Here is a 20,055-nt window from a genome sequence, read left to right as displayed (position 1 = left end):
TATGCAGCTTGTGACAAAGGACAGATAACTGATGTATCTAAGTCAACAGTTCTTTGTTCTAAGTTAAAATAAGTTTTGGGTGTTGAACACTGAAATTTTAACTCCAAACTTGTTAAATCATTGAAGCACACTAATGCAACAAAAATATCACCACCTCCAAAAAGAGCTGCTTCTGAAAGTTTCAAAAGCTCTTTCTTAAACTGCAGTGTAATTTCTCTTTCTAAACTTCCACTTAGTTCTGTCCCTTAGGGCCATTCAGAATATAAATATTTTATGACAGGTCTTTCTAACAGTTGAAGGCAGCTTTCATGCATCAATGATTGGATAAACTCCCATAATAATTGAGAAGTAATTATAAAAATTGTGTCAGATGGCAGAATTCTACTTCTGAAAAAAGTTGCTTATTCTAAATTGTTGTATTCTAGTGAAATTGTAAAGCTTGAAGAGCTGGTTTATAAAGTTATCCAACTTTACTTTACGCAAGATTTCCTCCTTGAGTTATCCACCTCACTGCTTAAGTAGACATGGTTTCTGGAAAGCAGGAAAAGAAGGCAAAGGCATGACTCCTGGAATGAGCCCCAAACCCTGCATGGCATTGTGAGTACAAAGTTGATTTCAATTCCAGTAGTGGACAAGAGAGACCTTTGTATTAACATAACTAAACTAGCTTTATTTAGAACTGGAGGCTTACAAAAAATGTCAAGACTTAAGTGTCTAGAAAAAATGCAGCAAGTCACAATCCCAGGTGCTATTCAAGCAAGTGTGCCATGACTGAGGAGAAGGAGTGAAAATGAAGGAGTGAGGGAGAAGGAGCAGGAGAGGGCGAGAAGCAATGTGTCAAGAGAACAAAGTGAAAATCAGAGTCCATCAGACTGGAATTAGTAGACAGAGTGTAGATGTTTCAGGGTTGAGATCCAGCCGCACAGATAGGGTTAAGGAGCCTTACTAAAATGGCATTACAAGTACTCAGACGTAGCCTAAACTGGTCAAGAGGATGCTGGCAGAAAGCACAGCATGCAGGTGAGACACTTCTTGCTATCCACGATCAAATCTTAGCTATAGGAACTAGGGTGTGGACTGATCTCTGTCCAGGCTTTAGGTGGCCCTACTGGCATAAGCAGATAAAGCCAGCAAATGTGTGCTGCGTTCAAGGCAGAGGTATGAGCTCTAGAATTTGTCCTTGTATGCCAAATGAGGGATGAATGGTCTTTAACTGGCCAAAAGCTGTAGCAGGAAAGCTAAATACCTGTAAGACAGTTTTTCCTCAGCTTCTTCTAGGTTCTATTTGACCAAAATCACAAGAGAGAAAATGATACTGTGGTAAGCAGGGCTTACCGATTGTGAGTGACAGAAGCATAAACTGAGATGATTTAGGGAAATACTTAACTGTCATTTGTCTGGCAAGTCGAGCATGAAATTTCATATGTGCTGGGGCTAGTTGCTCAAACACTGATGCTAGAAGTCCATCTTCCATTACCCCTCATCTATTCTCTCTGTGTCGGCTGTTCTTTTGTGGATCTCCATAGTTGAGAGGTCACGCGGTTTATATTGCCATGAGTCTGCAAGTTCTAAGACTGCGTGTCCCAGAATTTGATCTTGAGTCATGTTAACCTGTGTTGGATCTCATAGATGCCTTTGAATAAATCAGTGTCTTCAGGAAAACACATGTGAAATGGAAGCAGGATGCTGTTTCAGAATAAAGAGGAATCAACCTTGGGCAACTAAAATTGAGACTCGTCCAGGTCAAGTAATTACTTAGCTTCCAAGACCTCCCTTTAACATCGCATATTTTATAGGAAGGGAATCCCCTCCACAAGAAGACAAAGGGCTTGGTGAAGTTTGAACTTCAGAGAACTCCTATGAATTATGAATGAATTAGGAAAATCCATAGCTAGCCATAATAGAGAAGACTGAGGTCAGGAGAAGGCTTTGCTGTCACAGGCACCCTGATCCCACTGAGCTGTCCATGGTCCTAGCCTGTCATCCTTCCTCATCTCACTTGGATTGTGTCTATTCCTAGAGAAGCTGCTTTCCTGCCTTACTTCCAACACCAAACTAAGGCCAATTCTCTGCCCTCCGTCTCCCTGCCAGGTCTGTGTATCTGTACGAACTGCTGAAAGGGAGACTTACTAACATCTGTTCTTTCTTTAGTCTTTCAGCATAGCCACCCGGGGAGTTTTGATAGTTTCGGGAAATTCTCACATATTGCCTTATTCATTTTCTCTGAGTTTAAAATTTAGAAAGAAATGTGTGCACATTATTAAGAGAAGCACAGTTTGATTCTATCCTGTACAGGTGCCATTCCTACCACATTTTTAGAGACGGAGAACTGAAGTCTTGTAAGCTTGCCATGACTCACTAATCTGTTACTGGATCTCCAGGCACTGATTCCATTAGTCCAAGAGAACTAGCATGGTCATCAGATTTATCTATCATTCACACATTTTGGGGGGATGTTGGTTTGACTTTAGTAATTGCACAAACTCATTTATTTGCTTTGACCATCTGTTTCTTCAACTCACAGATGTGGAAGGAAAAAAAAAAAGTGGTTATTTCCTGAGAATAGTTTAAACATTCTTTTCATTCCTGTTAAAGCGTTTCTTTAGCACATGGCCATTCCTCCTAAACTAAGTCACCCCACAATTCATGGTGTGGATTGGTTCAGAGGATTTCTCCCTGGGGGAATAGTGCCAGAATCAAACAACAAAATTCTTTTTGATAATTAAGAAGTCTAACATAGTTTGGGGGATTTATTAAGGAGAGAATTTTAATGATGTGAGAATGGCTTATCCTTTATCCTAGAAGTACCAGTTTTATCTAAAATAATGGTAGTAACCAGACCAGATTTGTTCCAAAGTAGATATGATTTTCAAAAGAACAATTTTTAAAGGAAATATTTAATTTTTAATTGAATGAATTAAATGAATTAAAGAGCATTTTTTAGTTACTATGTGCCATGCAATAATTTGCAGCATCTTCTTTCATCTCAGAAACCAAAAAGAAATGTATTATTATCGACAGGCTGCAATGGAATGATCAGAAGAAGGAAGTTAAATAGCTTGCTCTAAATTACCCAGATAGTATCTGTAAGTGACTTGGATTTTCACAGGTGTGACTGTAAACAAAACTCAAACTATCCATTGCCATACAGCTTCGATACAACCTCATATGTTAGCCGTAGTTTTATATCATAAATCAAAATATTCTAAGACCAATTTAAAAATCATGTAGAGGTGTTTTATTCTGGAGGAAAAGATGGTTACTCCTCTCTAGCTGTACACTATCTTTGGATGTACAGTATAGAGGTAATTGCTTTAATTAGTGCCTTTGTTGCCTAACTTTTAATATCTATTGTATAGGATTTTTACAGTGTGGGAGTTGCTTCAGTGTAGAAATGTTATTCCCTTGTCTTCTGTAGACATTGTTTCCATTCTTTGCCCAGTTCCCCTTGCTCTGTCCTACCTGCACACTTGGAATTCATCTTCTTTTAGACTTACTCATTACTCCCTCCCGTTGCTTTGTGCTTGCCTTCTTTTCTCTGTTGTTCTTGAGAACACTCAGTTTTACTGCTTCTTTTAATCAGTGTATGAAGGCCTTTGCTTTCAAACTATTTCAGATATTTTACATTTCTGACCAAGTTATTTTTTGCTTGTCAGCTGTTCCACTCAATAAAACTTGAATAATCCTTTAATGTTAATTGAACTCTCTTACCATTGGCCAGTAGGCAATGCCTTAAGTAAAATCAATTACTGATCAGAATGAGTACTGCTTACTGAGCAACCTAGGTAAATTATCTATTCACATAAATGTAATGCTCTTTCTTATCTCACAGATGCCAATAGATGGATGAAATCAGTGTAATAAATGTTCAGTCCTCATTACTTTAAAACCCATGCTGCTCACTTCACGGATTGCCTCTTCCCACATGGCCAATGCACCAACCAATTCTGTCCTCTTTTCTTCAGGCTTCACCATTGCTACCAGAGCACGGACTTTCCACATTAGTCTCAGGAATCATTAGTTTGTTACAGCAGTTAGAGCTGTTCTTCCCTAAGCTCCTATGCACTTTCAGAAGTCTTGAGACAAATGTGAAATAGAAATAACCAGAAGGTCATTGTGTACTTTTATTTATTTATTTTTATTTTTTGTTTACATTTTTTTATTATCATTTCACGATACAGTTCCATATTCCCTTATCCCCTCCCCAATTCTCTCCCCCCACCTAGTTCCTCTATATTGTTACTAATAATATAGTTCTTCATACACAGTTATATGTCCATTATTGCGGGCATGGACAATGGGAGCGAGTCCAGCATCCTATTGTCAAGATAGAGTAAACAGTTTCATTGCAAGTCCATCTTTGTCTGGAAGCAGAAACGCATACTACACTGCATCCTCACATCTGGATGTTAGTCTCCATTTCACAGCTACTGTACATTCCCTTAAATGAAAAGTCATAATACAAATCAACAATAGAAAGAAAAAAAAGAAATTTACAATGCCATGAAGTTAAATGACATGTTACTAGATATGACAGTTCTTGATCTGCTGGCCATCAGATCTGAGGGCTACTCAGACAGTCTTGGGTGTAACCTGTAAAATGCCATGTCGATGCAGTTCACTGAGTCAGGAATGAGTTCACTCCCAGCCCAGTGTATGCTCAGTCCTTTCCCTTGCCTTTGCCTCCTTATGCAAAATGGCACCCAATTCAGCTCTAGGGAGCTGACTGGACTATGAAATCTACCCTGTTCCCTCACTGCCCATCTGGGATCTGCTGCTCTGTCTCTGCTCCTGGTCAAATCAAATGGACCAGTAGAACGGGCAGTTCTTTGTCTAGGTTCACCTCTCATGCTCCCAGTGAAAGTCCCTTCCCACGTAGTTGCTGGTGGAGTTCCGGCTGTTGGTGGAGTTCAGATTGCTGTTAGCTGAATACCACTGAATTATCAGTCACTGCAACACCACACCATTGTTTTCGCTACTTTCCTGTGTCTGTCAGTCTCCAGGTACCCCTCTGCTGTTGTTCTGTCCTTTCCTATTTCCTGAAATATGTCCTCTGCTTCATCCTAGTTAAATGTTTTTCCATCCGTTTAAATGTGCCCTTACGCTATTCCACCATCTTGATTCTCTATTGTGTGCTTTTAAAGTGAAGAGCTTATTTTTTAAGGATACATTTGTTTATTTTGGAAATCAGAGTTACATATTTAAAAAAAAAAAAAGAAAGGCAGAAAGAAATATGTATCTAGAGAGGGAGAGGGAAAAGAGAGGGAAGGGACTTCCTGTTGGTTCACTCCCCAGATGGCTGCAAGATCAGTACTTTGCCAGGCCACAGTGAGGATCTTAGATTCCATCTGGGTCTCCCACATGAGTGGTGGGCGCCCAAGCACTTGGGGCATTTTCCACTGCCTTCCCAAGTGCTTTAGCAGAGAGCAGGATCTGAAATGGAGCAGGTGAGATACAAACCATTGCTCCTATGAGATATTGCCCTCTGAGGGAGGAGCTTAATCCACTGTACTATGAAGTCAGCTTGCAGAAGTGAAGGTGTTATTCAAATTTTATTATGATTTATCTTTTGGGGTTTTAGGGTTTTTTTGATAATTGTTCCATTAGTATGCTAATCTTGTCATCAGGCATAGCTAAATTCTTTTGAAATAAGGACATTGTTCCCCATTGCTTCCAGAAATCACTATAGCATTGAATAAATATTTGGCTAATTGATTGATATAGAAGCAGCATATACTGATTAGCTCTGAGAGGCATGAAACTACATTGATGGTGACTTTTAGGATTTAGATGCTGTTTGACTGTAATGCCGTTATAGGATCCCATCAAATAAAAGAGAACTGACATTTTTGGTCGGGAGCAGAGTATGATAAATTTGGCTTTTGACTATTAATTAAACTTAAGCAACTGCAAAGATTCCTTCCCTTTTAAAATAGCACTCTGTTACAAGATGTGATTTATAATTTCAATGTAAATGTGGATTATTTTTCTTTTTAGACACAAATATGTTCAAATGAACAATTTCTTTTTACTATTATAATTAGTGGATATTCATTTACATATTAAAGTTTTGTTACTTAAAAAGAAGCTCCCACTATGTAGAACATTGCATTTCTTTTCTTGCCATGAAAGGTTTTTCAGTGAGAGAAAAAGCAAAAAAAAAAAAAAAAAACAAAAAAACCAGATAAAATACCAATCGCTTTGTCCAATATGGGTGTCAACTTGTCTCATTCACTAATAAAGGTAGTGGTTTCATTTCCATTTTTCCAGCAAATCTATTGTGAATCAACATTAGACTAAAAATAATGACAGAAGAGTTCGAATGTGCATGCAGTGGACTGAAGGTCTTTGGTTTCTTGCGGTGGCAGCTTTCTGTGCATCACCCTGTCCTCACTGCCGTCAGACTGATATTATTGCTGAGACTACCACAAAGATTGTCTCTCTTTCACTTTTTGTGAATTGTAATTTCCCAGTGAGAATTCACATTGTCAGATTTGACAGCCATTATTCCAGCTGAACTTACAGCTTGCAAGAAATTAGTCATTTACTTCATAACTGCTCATTCATTTGTTCAATAAGGATTTGTAATTATCAATAATAGCATGGGTCATGAATATGCATACATGAACAGTTATTACCTTATGTTTAAGCGAGAATGACACAGTGATTGATAGAAAGTGTTACTCAATAATTCATGGAGGGTAGCCATTGCTGTTGAAAAGGAGTCAGATGTCCTGCTTGCTCTGCCTGAGGAACGTGAGAAGGCATTGCGATGCACTGGCATTTCCATCTTCAGCGCAGGCATTAACCGCTATGGTGAGACAGGCACCTGTTCTGTGCTGCAGTGCTGACACTCAGTGTCTGACTCTGGCTCTTGACCCCAGATTCCTGCTGGTATAGACACAGGGCCACGTAACCAGGCTCCTCCTCACCATGTTGGAGACATGGATTGAGTTTCTGCCTTCAGGCTGCTCGTCTTGGCACTCCCCAGACCCAGCTAGTGTGGATATTAAGGCAGAGAACCAGTGAATTCAGTATTCTCTCTCTCACCCTTGCTCCCTTACTCTCACACTCAGTTTCTCTCTCGGTTTTTGCTCTTTTTTCCCTACTCTCTGTTTCTGAAATATTATTTAAATTATCATCTTCATAGCTGTCTTTAATCTAGGATCTTTATAATGATTAGTTCTTGGTAATAAACGAAAATTTAACTTTCTGACCAAGAATCATTATGTTTGAATAACCTATCTTTAAAAAAATTTTTTTTTAATTATTAATGGAAACGTTCAAAAATAGTTTTAAAAGAGATACTGGGTTTTTGTGTTCATCTCAGGGAGGTCCCTTGCCTTTGCTGTAGGTCAAGCATGTAAGAAAATATGAAACTAAGGAAATGAAATCTTATTACTTGATCAGACCTTCTTTGTGCATTCATGAAAAATGACTTTTGTAGGATCAGCATTGTGGCTTATTGCTGTCACCAATCACACTGTCATCCATAATGCTGCTACCTCCTGTCCCAGTTGTTATACTTCTGATCCAGCTTCCCCTACTGCCCTGTTAAAAGCGATGGAGAGACCCAGATGAAGCTCTGGGCTCCTGGTTTCAACCTGGCTAAGCCATGGACATTATGGCTAGTGGGAGTTCTTGTGCTCACCTGTATGCACTGTGTCTTAACAGAGGAGTTTCCTAGGCTTCTCCATCAGAACCTCTCCCATAGCCAGATCTTGCACACATGGGTGGGTCCATGGACCAGCCCTACTCAGTCCACATCCTGATCTAGCAGGAACAGTAGCCTTTCCTGATCAGCCTTCAACCCATTCCCAATATTATTGTTGGATATTGCAGCAGAGTCTAGCCTGGTCCATACACAGACACAGCTCATACCCGCCTCATCAGGAACAAAAAAAATAGCCTGGCCCATCCTACACCTACCTTGGTCCTCACAAGCACCAGTGTTTACTGGGGTCTAGCCCAGCCCCAGCCCACACGAGTGCCAAGGTATGCTGCAGCCTTATCTAGACCAGAACATGGCTCCCATTCTAGCCCTGTGCTTACCAGTGGGAACCACAGCTTACCAGTGGGAACCACAACCCAGCAAGGGTGTCCCCTTAGCTCCCCCACTAGGTCTATTCCCAGCTATAGATTTTGCACATGGTTGTAGTTGCTCTGACCAAGCTTGACCTAATCGCTCACCTGTCATGACCTTTGTATTTGGATGCTGCAGCCTGTCCTGACCCAGCCTAAACCAAGTCCCGCCACTCACTGGTGGGTGCTAGAACTTGGCCTTGCTCTGTCTGCTTCCTTACCCGTCTCATACAATCTTTTATGTGTGACAACCTAGCTGAACTTGACCTGTGTTCCAGCCTGGTTTCTGCCCTTGCTAGTGAGGTAAGGTTGGCTCGACCCTGCCTGGTCGTCCCTCTCCAAAACCAACCCACACATTAGCTAACAGTTGGAGTTACCCTGCTCAGGCTGCCCAATTCCCAGGCATGAAGCACGTGCTCACCAGCAGGAGCTGTGACCCCCAATAGGTTCTCCAGTTTCCCACGTTCTCCACTAGGTCCTCTCCATGATGCAGAGCTCACATGCTCCAGCAGATGCTAGGTCGTTGCCCAGCATAGCCTGCCACTCTGTCTTAGCCTTTGTATGAGCTGGAGGATATTGCGGCCCAGTCCACCTCACACATCCTACCCTGTGGTAATATGCACGTGCGGGTGCTGCAGCCTGGACCTGTCCACACCTTCACCATCCCCAGCACCCATGAATGTTGGTGAGTTCCATAGTATTTCCTAGCTCAGCTCATATCTACCCCAACTCTTAAGCTAACCAGGGGGATTTGTAGTTCCACAGGGTTGGACCTTTTATGCCCCACAGAATCTGTTCCCGGACCTGGTTCTCTCACGTGCTGATTGGTGTCATGACCATTCCTAATGTGACTCACCCCTATTCCGACACTTAATCATGTCCTGGGATCCGACCCTGCCAGACAGGCCCTCAGCCATGTGGACTGTCATGTGGCAGTCAGCAATGCTGTATGCTAACAACCCATCTCAGGACTCCCATGGGGCTGATGAATCAGTCTGACCCAAACAGATCATACCGACTCTCCCCTTTGAACGGCCAGGTTTCAGTTCCCCACGCTTGCCAGCAAGATCGGTGATCCCATTGTTGGGAGTCACACAGGATTCATCCCTCCCCTACACATTGGCTTTATCCATTGCTGTCTTTAGTCAGCAATTACATACCCAAAAAAGCACTAGAGCTTGCCATCAGACGGCCAGCAGGTAGAGCCTGGCGCGCAAGGGGTCACTGGCCTCCCAACAGCCAGGACTGTTTATACGCTGGGTCCCAGGCATTGGGTCCGACCTGGCTTGGGTACTGCGTGCAAGCAAGCCACCATGCTTCGAGGGCTGCTGTCACCCAAGCCGCCAAAGTCAAACTCAGACATGCATTATCTTTTATTGACATTTTCCCCACACATCTTTAAAACTATTCTTTTAATATTTATTCATTTTTATTTGAAAAGCAGAGCTACAGAGAGAAAACAGATCTGCCATCTGCGGATTCACTCTCCAAATGGCTGCAACAGTTAGAGCTAGGCCTGTCCAAAGCCAGGAGCCAGAAGCTTCTTCTGGGTCTCTCATGGGGGTGCAGGTTCCCAAGGTCTTGCCCCATCCTCTGCCACCTTACCAGGTCATGAGTAGGGAACTGGATGGGAAATGGAGCAGCTGGGACTTCAACCAAGGCCCACATGGGATTCTGGTACCACAGGCAGAGGTTTAACTAGCAATGCCACAGCACTGGGTCCTCATCATACTCTTATACAGTGAATTGAATGTGTTAGACAGTTTTCCCACCGAAAATAAAAATACTGGCTGCAGAGTTGTTTTTTTTTTTTTTATTGTTTTCAACATTGTATTATTTGATACAGCACTGGAGATTCCCCCCACCCCTCCCACACCCCTCCTCCCATAGTGGACTCCTCCACCTTACTGCATAACCGCAGCTCAAGTTCAGTTGAGATTCCCTCATTGCAAGCATGTACCTAGCATAAAGTCCAGCATCTTATTGTCCAGATAAGTTCAGTCGCCTCTTGGGGAGACCTTCTCTGGTCTCAAGGCAGAGCCAACAGGGTAAAGTTCCGGTCAGTTAAAATCCCCAACAAAACATCAGCATCAACATACAACGCCATGGAATTAATTGACATAGTATTGAGTAAACAGTATGTCAAAAATAATGCAAGTTCACTTCTTCAAAACATCTGGGTTGAGACAGTATCCATGACAGGTTCAAAAAATAACAAACAAGCAAAAATTACAGGTTAAATCACGGCAAACATGTGGTATCTGACATAGTATTGAGTAGACAATATGTTAAAATGACATGAAAGTTCTTGACAACCTCCTGCCACTATTTCAATGACACCTCATCAATTGAGGTGTACAATGAGTTTGGGCGTATTGCAGAGAAATCTCTCATATCTTGCTGATGGGTACTTGTTCTTTGTGTTCCGTCTAATAGGACATGTGTGAGTCCTTGGTGACCTATCTTTCTTTATTGTTCTCTGCTTATCTCATCCTATTAGTGTGTATATGAGTGTGTGTGTGTGTGTGTGTGTGTGTGTGTGTGTGTGTGTGTGTGTGTGTGTAGGGGTGGAGGGGATTTAGGAAGGACCTTGTTGGTCATTATAGAGGGTGGAGGCCCAGAGCTGGAACTAGGTAAGGACTGGAGAAGGTTCCTCTCCCATTGTCCCATAGGAAGTTTATTGATCTTCTGGTTCTGATGATTGATCGTGGTTCCTGGCTGTTGTTCTGATGTCGTTAGTTCCTATGTGGAAGGACTCGGGCTTCTTCCATCTTGTGTAGTTTGTCCAAAGAGGGGGGATGTCTGTCCTCTGGGTTCTCGGCATCTAGAGGCATTCCAGATCCCCGTGTTCTCTTTGGCAGTTGTGATGACATTCTTGTGTCCATTCTGATACACCTTGGTGGGAGTCCAGGAGTCCCTGTGTGTGGAAGTTAAGCCTCACTCCTGTCCCTCTGTTCCGCTCTGGGGTTCTCCCCTATTCCTTGTATATGACCACCTGCTAATAAACTGTTTTGGGTCGTTCCTAATTCCCCTTGTGTGTCATTGTAGTTTTTGCTATTGTCAATAACCCTCAGAGGAAAAATGAAGTAAAAGCCAAAATCCAGAAGGCAACCTCTGAGCTACTGTGATTGACACCTGGTTCCCTGGAGCCCTTGTTCAGCCGGTCAGAGAGCTGCAGGAGGAAAAAGACAATGTGGGGCCTGGTCAGTGGGGAAGGACAGTGGGAGCCCTCCATGTAAAGTGAGTCCCACAGGGCCGTCCTGTCATGAACAAATTCACATACCCACTATGCAGCTGCTGAAGAAGAGGAAATAGCTAACAACGATTTTGAAAATCCTCCTGCTTTTCTAGCCTTCCGCACACATGGTGCAAAAGCCTAAGCTGAGAGTGTGCATTTCAGTTGCTCCTCTCTGGAGCAGCACACCTTCCATCCTGGCTTCCAAGAACTCCCACAGGCAGAATCCCAGGAAACACAGACTCAGAGTTAAAACTCATTAAACAGGGCCCAGAACGGTGGCGCAGTGGTTAAGGCCCTCGCCTTGCACACCCGGGATCCCATATGGGCGCCGGTTCTATCCCGGCAGCCCCGCTTCCCTTCCAGCTCCCTGCCTGTGGCTCAGGAAAGCAGTCAAGGACGGCCCAAAGCTTTGGGACCCTGCACCTGCATGGGAGACCCGGAAGAGTCTCCTGGCTTCGGATTGGCATAGTATCGGCCGTTGTGCTCACTTGGGGAGTGAATCATTGGACGGAAGATCTTCCTCTCTGTTTCTCCTCTCTGTATATCTGCCTTTCCAATAAAAATAATAAAAATAAATCTTTAAAAAAAACTCATTAAACAGGGAGTTGGTGCTGTGGCTTGCAAGTAAGGTACCATCTGTTAGCTGGCATCTCTTATGGGTACCAGTTCAAGTCCAAGTTGCTCCACTTCAGATGCACATCCCTGCTAATGTGTGTGTTAAGACCTTCGAAGGTGACCCGAGTGCTTGGTCTCCTGTACCCACGTGGGAGACTCTGAAGAAGCTTCTGGCTCTTTGGGTTTGGACCAGCCCTTCTCTGACCATTGCATCCATTTGGAGAGCGAAGCAGCAAATGGAAGAGCTCTCTGCCTTTCCTTATCTCTCTGTGTAAACTCTGCTATTTAAATACATACAGTTTTTGAAATTACTACAATGAAGGAAATCTGTCAGAATAGACTGAGCAGCAGGCAGCTCAAGGATTTCAGTATTTATATTATTGCATGTTTAGTAAATCTGACAATGGGGGCTTTAGAAAATCACTTGGTTGAAAATTTATTTCTTTGACAGAATGACAAAGGGAGACAGTGAAATAGTGAAATATTACACTGGTCACTAGCCACAATGGGCAGGGCTGGGCCAAAACAAAGCTAGGAGCCTGAAGCTCCATCTGGGCCTCCCACATGAGTGCCAGGGGCCCAGGTACTTGGGCTCCTTACAAAAGCTTTAAGCAGTCTTCCCAGGCACACCAGTGGGGAGCTGGCTCACAGGCAGAGCAGCGGGGACCCAAAGCAGTGCTCTGATAAAGGAAGCCACCACTACAGGCAGGGACTTAACTTGCTGTGCCACAACATTGGCTCCCAGTTCTTGAAAGCTAAAGTAGAGGCCCAGTGTTGTGGCGTTGCTGGTCAAGTCCCTGCCCGCAACATGCCATATGGATGCTGGTTTGTGTCCCAGTGCTCCACTTGCAATCTAGCTTCCTACTAATGACCTGGGAAAAGCTGTGCATGATGACCCAAGTGTTTGGGCTCTGGCCACCCTTGTGGGAGACCTGATGAAGCTTCTGGCTCTTAAAAAACGTTATGGGCTGGCAGGGTGGCATAGCAAACTAATACTCTGCCTGTGGCACTGGCGTCAGATATGGACACCAGCTCAGGTCCCAGCTGCTCCATTTCTAGTCCAGCTCCCTGCTGATGGCCTGGGAAAGCAGCAGAGGATTCAGCTGTGAGGAGTGAACCAGTGCATGGAAGTTCTGTCTCTCCCTCTCTCTCTCTTTCTGACTCTAATATTTTCTTTTTTTCTTCTTTTTTAAAGATTTTTTTTTTTCTTTTTCTTGGAAAAGCAGATTTACAGAGAGGAGAGGCAGAGAGAAAAATTTTCCATTTACTGGTTAACCCCCAGATGGCTGTAATGGCCAAACCTGAGATGATTCTAAACCAGGAGCCAGGAGCCTCTTCTGGGTCTCCCATGTGGCTGCAGGGTCTCCCACCTGGGTGCAGGTTTCCAAGGCTTTGGGCCATCCTTGACTGCTTTCCCAGGCCACACGCAGGGAGCTGGATGTGAAGTGGGGCTGCCGGGATTAGTATTGTCTCCCAGATGGGCTCCCAGCTCTTGCAAGGGGAGGATTTAGCCATCGAGCCATCACAGTGGGCTCAGGCATGTTGCCTTGTTTTTTCTTTTCTTTAGAAATTACCATGTTCCTTCCTTCCTGACTGCCTTCCTGACTGCCTTCCTTTTTCCCTTCCTCTCTTCCTTCCTTCCTTTCTTCATTTTGCTTAGGACAGTGTGACAGATGACCTTGTCGCTGGCGACCAGATGAGCCCTGCAGACTGGGACGTTAGTACCAGCCCTTAGATTGCCATGGCAACTGACCTGGCTAGGAATGTGCCTAGAGCCCAGGGCCTTTGTCACATGGGTATGGTTCAGGAGTGTTGCTGCCCTTTGTCCCCTCGGAGTCCCAGAGGTGAGTCAGCTGTACCTTCCAGGAATCCCTGCCATGATCTGCTTTGCTTGTGGTCCCACTGATGGCTTTGGCACTGGTGGGGAGCCCCTGCCTTCCTGTTCAGTTGGCATCTGATGCCACAGGATCTCTGACCTCAGGGACCAGATCTTTGGGATGTGCCCTGACCTCAGTGTACACAGCTACATGTGGGACACTGCCTTAGCAGGCTCTTCTGCAAGAGAGAGGGACATACTCAGGAAAACATAAAAGATAAGCCAGGCTACTCCAGTGAACCAGGACCTTAAATACCTCTCCTAAAGGCAAAAAGAATCCAGCACCTTTGCTGAGTAATGAGGACCATGCTGGGGTCACGGCCATTGGCACTGACTGGAAATTCTCTTGACTCCTGAGATAGACCCATTAGATGACACAGAGATTTCCAAACCGAGACCAGGCAGGGCTCATGTCCATAACCAGCAGGAAGTAATTACAGAAGATGTGATGAATCTTCATCCTTCAGCAGTCCTTAAGATTAAGGTCAGAACTATCTGAGGGAGGATGAAAAGGAATAGGCAGGTAACTGCTTAGGCTCAACGTTGGAAACCACTTACTCCTCCCCGACATTGTCATCCTATCCACCTGTCTGTCAATCAGATGACCCCTTCCCCACAGGTACTTCCCTCACTGGGACTTGGATGTGGTATCAGGTAACCACTACCTTTTCCAGGCATGAAGTGGCACGCTTCTGGGATGCTGGGCCACAGGTGAGAGTTACCTTACTCCACCACAGTGACAGCCCCTGGAATGGGTTCTTAAGTCAGATATGCAGGGTTCGGGGCGCTCACTGGTAGGATACTGCCCACTGGACTGTTAGTTCTCAGCTGGGGGGCAGGGTAGCTGCTCTCACCTGCATACATCCTCATAATAGCCCTGTGAGAATCAGTGACTGAAGGCAAAGTAACTGTGGTAGATGCCCACATATGGTGGACTGTGAGCTCACTGGAGTGTTGCATGGGATTATGTGATTTGACAACCCACATGGCGTCAGTTCATCTTGGTGAGATGCAGAGCCCCACCCAGCAGGCCAGCTAGAGTCACCGTGATGTGTCAAGCTCAGTGACTTGTGTGGCCTTTTTCCGTGAGGACATACATCCCTGTGTTGATGAACGGAACTCTATGTCCAGAGGTCCTGAGCAAAGGACATTCATTGTTTCATTGATCTTTGCAGTCCTGGGCACAATATTATCCGCCATTAGTGGGTTGAGGAAAATGGAACAAGGATGTCGAACCATGATGAGGCACAGAGCTTGTCATGGTCAAAGCCAAGATGCCAGTTCCAGCCTAAGCAGAGTGCATGGATTTCTGCCCAGTCCTGCTCTTGGTGGAGGGCCTGACCATCGCTAACCAGAGGAAATAAGTGGCCCCTCTCCCAGATCCTCGGCTGCTTCAGGACACCAGAAGCACATGAGACCTCAGAGCTGAGTCCCTGAGATACCCCAAGACCAGCTTGGGGTCTGCTCAGTCCTTGCATCCTGCCATTTTCATCTTATTTGTCCTTCCTCTTTGGGCTCATTTTACTAAGGGGGTTTGGGTGTTCTTCCCCTAAGATCTCTGGAATGTTCTGGAAGTGTCAGAGAAGAACTTGAAGATCACCATCAGGCAGAGAATGTGGATCCTCAGGTAAGCCAGCTGCATCTGTGCTAAACCTGATGGAATGGATTCTGTTTATGTGTTACCAAAAAGACAGCATCACACAAATTTCATTTGAGGAGCTCATTGCAGTTCTAGAATTGAGCAGCACTTCAATGAATGCTGCAACCACCAGAGCAGAAGGGGTTGGTTTCGTAGACAGAAGGAACAGATAAGTCACTTCAGAATTGCTTGTCTTATAAGGTGCACCCTGGGAGACAGAGTAATGGCCCACTGATGGACAGTGAAATAGTGAAATCTTACACTGGTCCACCTGGCACAATGGGCAGGGCTGGGCCAGAACAAAGCTAGGAGCCTGAAGCTCCATCTGGGCCTCCCACATGAGTGCCAGGGGCCCAGGTACTTGGGCTCCTTACAAAAGCTTTAAGCAGTCTTCCCAGGCACACCAGCGGGGACCTTGGTCACTGGCAGAGCAGCACCCTTGTGGGAGACCTGATGAAGCTTCTGGCTCTTAAAAACAAAACATTATGGGCTGGCATAGTGGCATGGCGCGCTAGTCTTTCACCTGTGGCACTGGCATCAGACATGGACACCAGTTCATGTCCCAGCTGTTCCTTTTCTGCCCCAGTCCCTGCTGATGGCCTGGGAAAGCAGCAGAGGATGCAACTGTGAGGAGTGAACCAGTGAATGGAAATTGTGTCTCTTCCTCTCTTTCTCACTGTGATTTTTCTTTCTTTTATTAAAGATTTATTTCTTTTTCTTAAAAGGCAGATTTATAGAGAGATGGAGAGACAGGAGAAAAGATCTTCCATCTGCTGGCTCACTCCCCAAATGGCTGTAATGGCCGGACCTGAGGTTATCTGAAGCCAGGTCACAAGCAGGGAGCTGGAAGGGAAGTGGAGCAAGCTGGTCGTGAAATGATTCCTACATGGGATCCCAGCTGTTGCAAGGTGAGGATTTAGTCATCATAGTGGGCCCAGCCACTCCCCCCAACTTTTTTTTTTCAAGAAACTACCAACTTCTTTCCCTCCTTTCTCCTTTTCTATTTGCCTTCTTTCTTTCCTTTTTCCCTTTATTTTTCTTAGGACATTGTAACAGATGAACTTGTTCCTGCCAACCAAACATTAGCCCTACAGAATGGGACATTAGTGCCAGCACATCCCTGCCATGATCAGCTTTATTCGTGGTCCCACTGATGGCTTTGTTACAGTTTGGAGCTCCTGCCTTCCTGTTGGCTTCTGATGCCACAGGATCTCTCATCTCAGGGACCAGATCTTTGGGATGTGCTCTGACCTCAGTGTACACAGCTGCATGTGGGACACTGCCTTAGCAGGCTCTTCTGCAAGAGAGAGGAACTTTCTCAGGAAAACATAAAAGATAAGCCAGGCTACTCCAGTGAACCAGGACCTTAAATACCTCTCCTAAAGGCAAAAAGAATCCAGCACCTTTGCTGAGTAATGAGGACCATGCTGGGGTCACAGCCATTGGCACTGACTGGAAATTCTCTGACTCCTGAGATAGACCCATTAGATGACACAGAGATTTCCAAACCCAGACCAGGCAGGCTCATGTCCATAACCAGCAGGAAGTAATTACAGAAGATGTGATGAATCTTTTTTTTCTTTTTAAATTTTATTTTGGCACTCTTTACATTGTTGATTAGGGTAAAAAGTTACAAGGGCTAAAGGGAATATTGAGGAGAAGCCCCACCCAGTCTCCCACCCACCCCAGGTCCCAGATGTAGGGCATAATCCGAGATCCTTGCTCAAGTGGTCCCAGTAGTGCACCAGTTATGCATTGATGCCAGTCTTGCCACTCCACACACGATGAGGCTGTTGAATAATGTACTGATTGACATAGCCCATCATAGAGTCTCCCTTCATCCAGTGTTTCGCTGCCAACATGTAGCTGTGGTGGTTGATTGACCTGTTGTATCTTCCGTCTTATTCTTGGTTAAGGTTCTGAGTCCACCATTTTAGTTGAGGGGATCCCCAAAGAAACTTTGAGGTGTTCCCAGACTATAAGCACTAGCAAGTACAGGACCTGGCAGAGTCTACCTCCCCGATCAGCTGGTGGTTGTAATTGCTGGGCTGGTTCTGTCTTCAGCCCTGACTTCTACTGGAACCAATGGGTCTGCCCCATATCCCATTTGGCTCTCATAAATGTCGAAGGGTATTGGAGCTTAGTTCCATCCAACCAGCTAAACTGTCCAGCCCTCACGGATGTCGTTGAGTGCCTCTCTGTCTAGCCACCCCAGCCTCTGTCCTAGTTATTTTGTGCCCTCCCATAGGATTGGTAACCCAAGAGGAAGGAGCCCACTATTTCCTTCCCAGGTCACTCTCACTCCCGGATTATGCTCTCTCCAGGTGGCCCTGTGGTTGGACTTGACAGTATTAGCCCCTAGTGCCAGCTTCTGCTCTGGTTAAGCCCTGACAGTTCTCGCCCCCTCTAGTTTTGTTAGCACTAGTAGGAATAGTCCGTCCATCCTTGCTCTTCCCTGATCTGGTCCCCATGAGGTGCACATGTGCTGCAGCCCTGCCTAGTCTGGTCTATCCGCATCCCAGCTCATGCTCTCCAGTGGGAGTAGCTATCCAGCAAGGGAACCACCCCTTACTCCCCTGCCGGGTCTGCCCCTCCCTTCCTTTTCTCATGTGTGCTGGTTTTGGTGCTGTGGTCACATCCAGCACAGGCAGCCTCACCTTGGCATTCTGAGTTGTGTGCTGCTTTTGTCACGACTGAACCTGGCTCGACCCACACTCTGCTCCGGCGTTCGGGTTTGCCAGTGGATGATACGAGCTGTTTCAGCCTGGTCTGCCCCTAACCCATGCCAAGTGTATGCCAGTGGGACACTTTCCATGACCTCTTCTGGGCTGTTTCCTTCCATGCTTCTTGGGCTTATTTATGGGATCCATGTCCTGTCAGAGGAATTACTCAGGCTCCTCCCTCAGATCCCCTCCTGATGCAGGTTTCGCGCTTACCAGTGGGTCCATGGGCCAGCACTATGCAGTTCACCTCCTGTCCTAGCAAGAGCAGTGGCTTTTCTTAACTGGCCTTCCACCCATTCTGGTTCTTGCTGTTGGATGTTTCAGCCCAACCACGGCTCGTCCTTACCCACATATAGCACTTACATGGCTCAGTTGGGGTTGAAACCCAGCCTAGTCCGTCCCACATCTGCCCTGGTCCTCCAAGACACCAGAAGGTGTTGCAGTCTGACCTGGCCCAGTACATCAAGTCCCAGTCCACACTTGTGCCAAGGGAGGCTACAACTGTATCCCGACCAGAACGCAGCCCATTCCAGCCTGTGCGCCTCATCCTTCAGCAATCCTTAAGATTAAGGTCAGAACTATCTGAGGGAGGATGAAATGGAATAGGCAGGTAACTGCTTAAGCTCACAAGTTGAAACTACATACACCTGCACACCTCCTCTACACTATGTCTTCCTATCTACCTGCCTGTCCATCAGATGATCCCTTCACCACAGGTACTTCCTCTCACTGGGACTTGGAGGTGGTATCAGGTAACCACTACCTGTTCCAGGTTCCTAGGAAGCCAGGCAATGAGGAGGGGCACTCTCTGTCTTCCCATGGACACAGGATGGAAATTTTCTACCAGCTGTGAGAATTATAATCAAACCAGAATATGATAGGACGACAGACCAATCACACTGGTACTTCTGAGATCCAGATCACACCCCAGCATTCTGCATCAAAAACCAGGCTAATGTGCTATAGCACTCTGCTCCTGGCTCGGGGAGGCAATGGAGGGTGGCCCAAGTGCATGGCCCCCTGCCACCCTCATGGGAGAACCATATGAAGCTCCTTGCCCCTGACTTAATCCTGGCTGAGTCCTGACTATTATGGCCATGTGTGCAGTGAACCACCAGAGGGAACAAATCTCTCCCTACTCTCTCTCTGACTTGCAAGTAAGTAAATAAGAAAAGAACCAACTAATCCTGAAACTTATATAGAAATACAAAAGACAAGGAATCATCTAATTAGTGTTGATAAAAATCAAAGTTGGAGGATTTATACAGTGTGATATAAAGATTGACTAAAAAAGACCAGCACCATGGCAAAGTAGGCTAAGCCTCAGCAGCGGTGGCATCCTATATGAGCACCAGTTCATGTCCCGGCTGCTTCACTTTCCACCCGGCTCCCTGCCTATGACATGTGAAAGTGGCTACCTGGTTCCCTGCACTACATGGGAAACCCAGAAGAGGCTCCTAGCTCCCGGCTTTGGAGCAGCTCAGTCCCAGCCATTAGAGCCATTTGGGGAATGAATCAGCACATCGAAGGTCTGTTTCTCTCTGTGACTCTGATCTTCAAGTGAAAATAAATATAAATCCTTGGGCACAGAATGATGGTTCAGTGGCTGAATCCTCGCCCCACACACATTGGATTCCACATGGATGCCAGTTCGTGTCCTGGCTGCTCCACTTTCCATTAAATCCCTGCTTATGCCCTGGGAAAGCAGTAGAGGATGGCTCAAAGCCTTAGGATGTCCAGAGGAAGGTCCTGGCTCCTGGCTTTGGGTTGGCTTAGCTCTAGCCATTGCAACCATGCAGGGAGGGAACGAGCAGATGGAAAATCTTTCTCTTTTTTAAAGATTTGTTTTTATTATGTTTTTTACTGGAAAGGTGGATATACA

At 45.4% G+C, this 20,055-nt stretch overlaps 1 long non-coding RNA gene across 1 annotated transcript; it reads left to right on the top strand.

The window, feature by feature from the left end:
* Positions 1-611: 611 nt before the first annotated feature.
* Positions 612-19,012, top strand: LOC121155198. Its single transcript, XR_005883638.1, has 3 exons — positions 612-1,742; positions 2,525-2,526; positions 19,002-19,012. It is a non-coding gene; the product is annotated as an uncharacterized LOC121155198 (long non-coding RNA).
* The last annotated feature ends 1,043 nt before the right edge of the window (positions 19,013-20,055 follow it).

Source organism: Ochotona curzoniae, unplaced genomic scaffold (assembly GCF_017591425.1).
Source record: "Ochotona curzoniae isolate NIBS_2020 unplaced genomic scaffold, NIBS_Ocur_1.0 contig_2870, whole genome shotgun sequence".
Lineage (NCBI taxonomy): Eukaryota > Metazoa > Chordata > Mammalia > Lagomorpha > Ochotonidae > Ochotona > Ochotona curzoniae.
The sequence above is the reverse complement of the archived record's forward strand: the minus strand, read 5'-3'. Positions and strand labels throughout refer to the sequence as shown.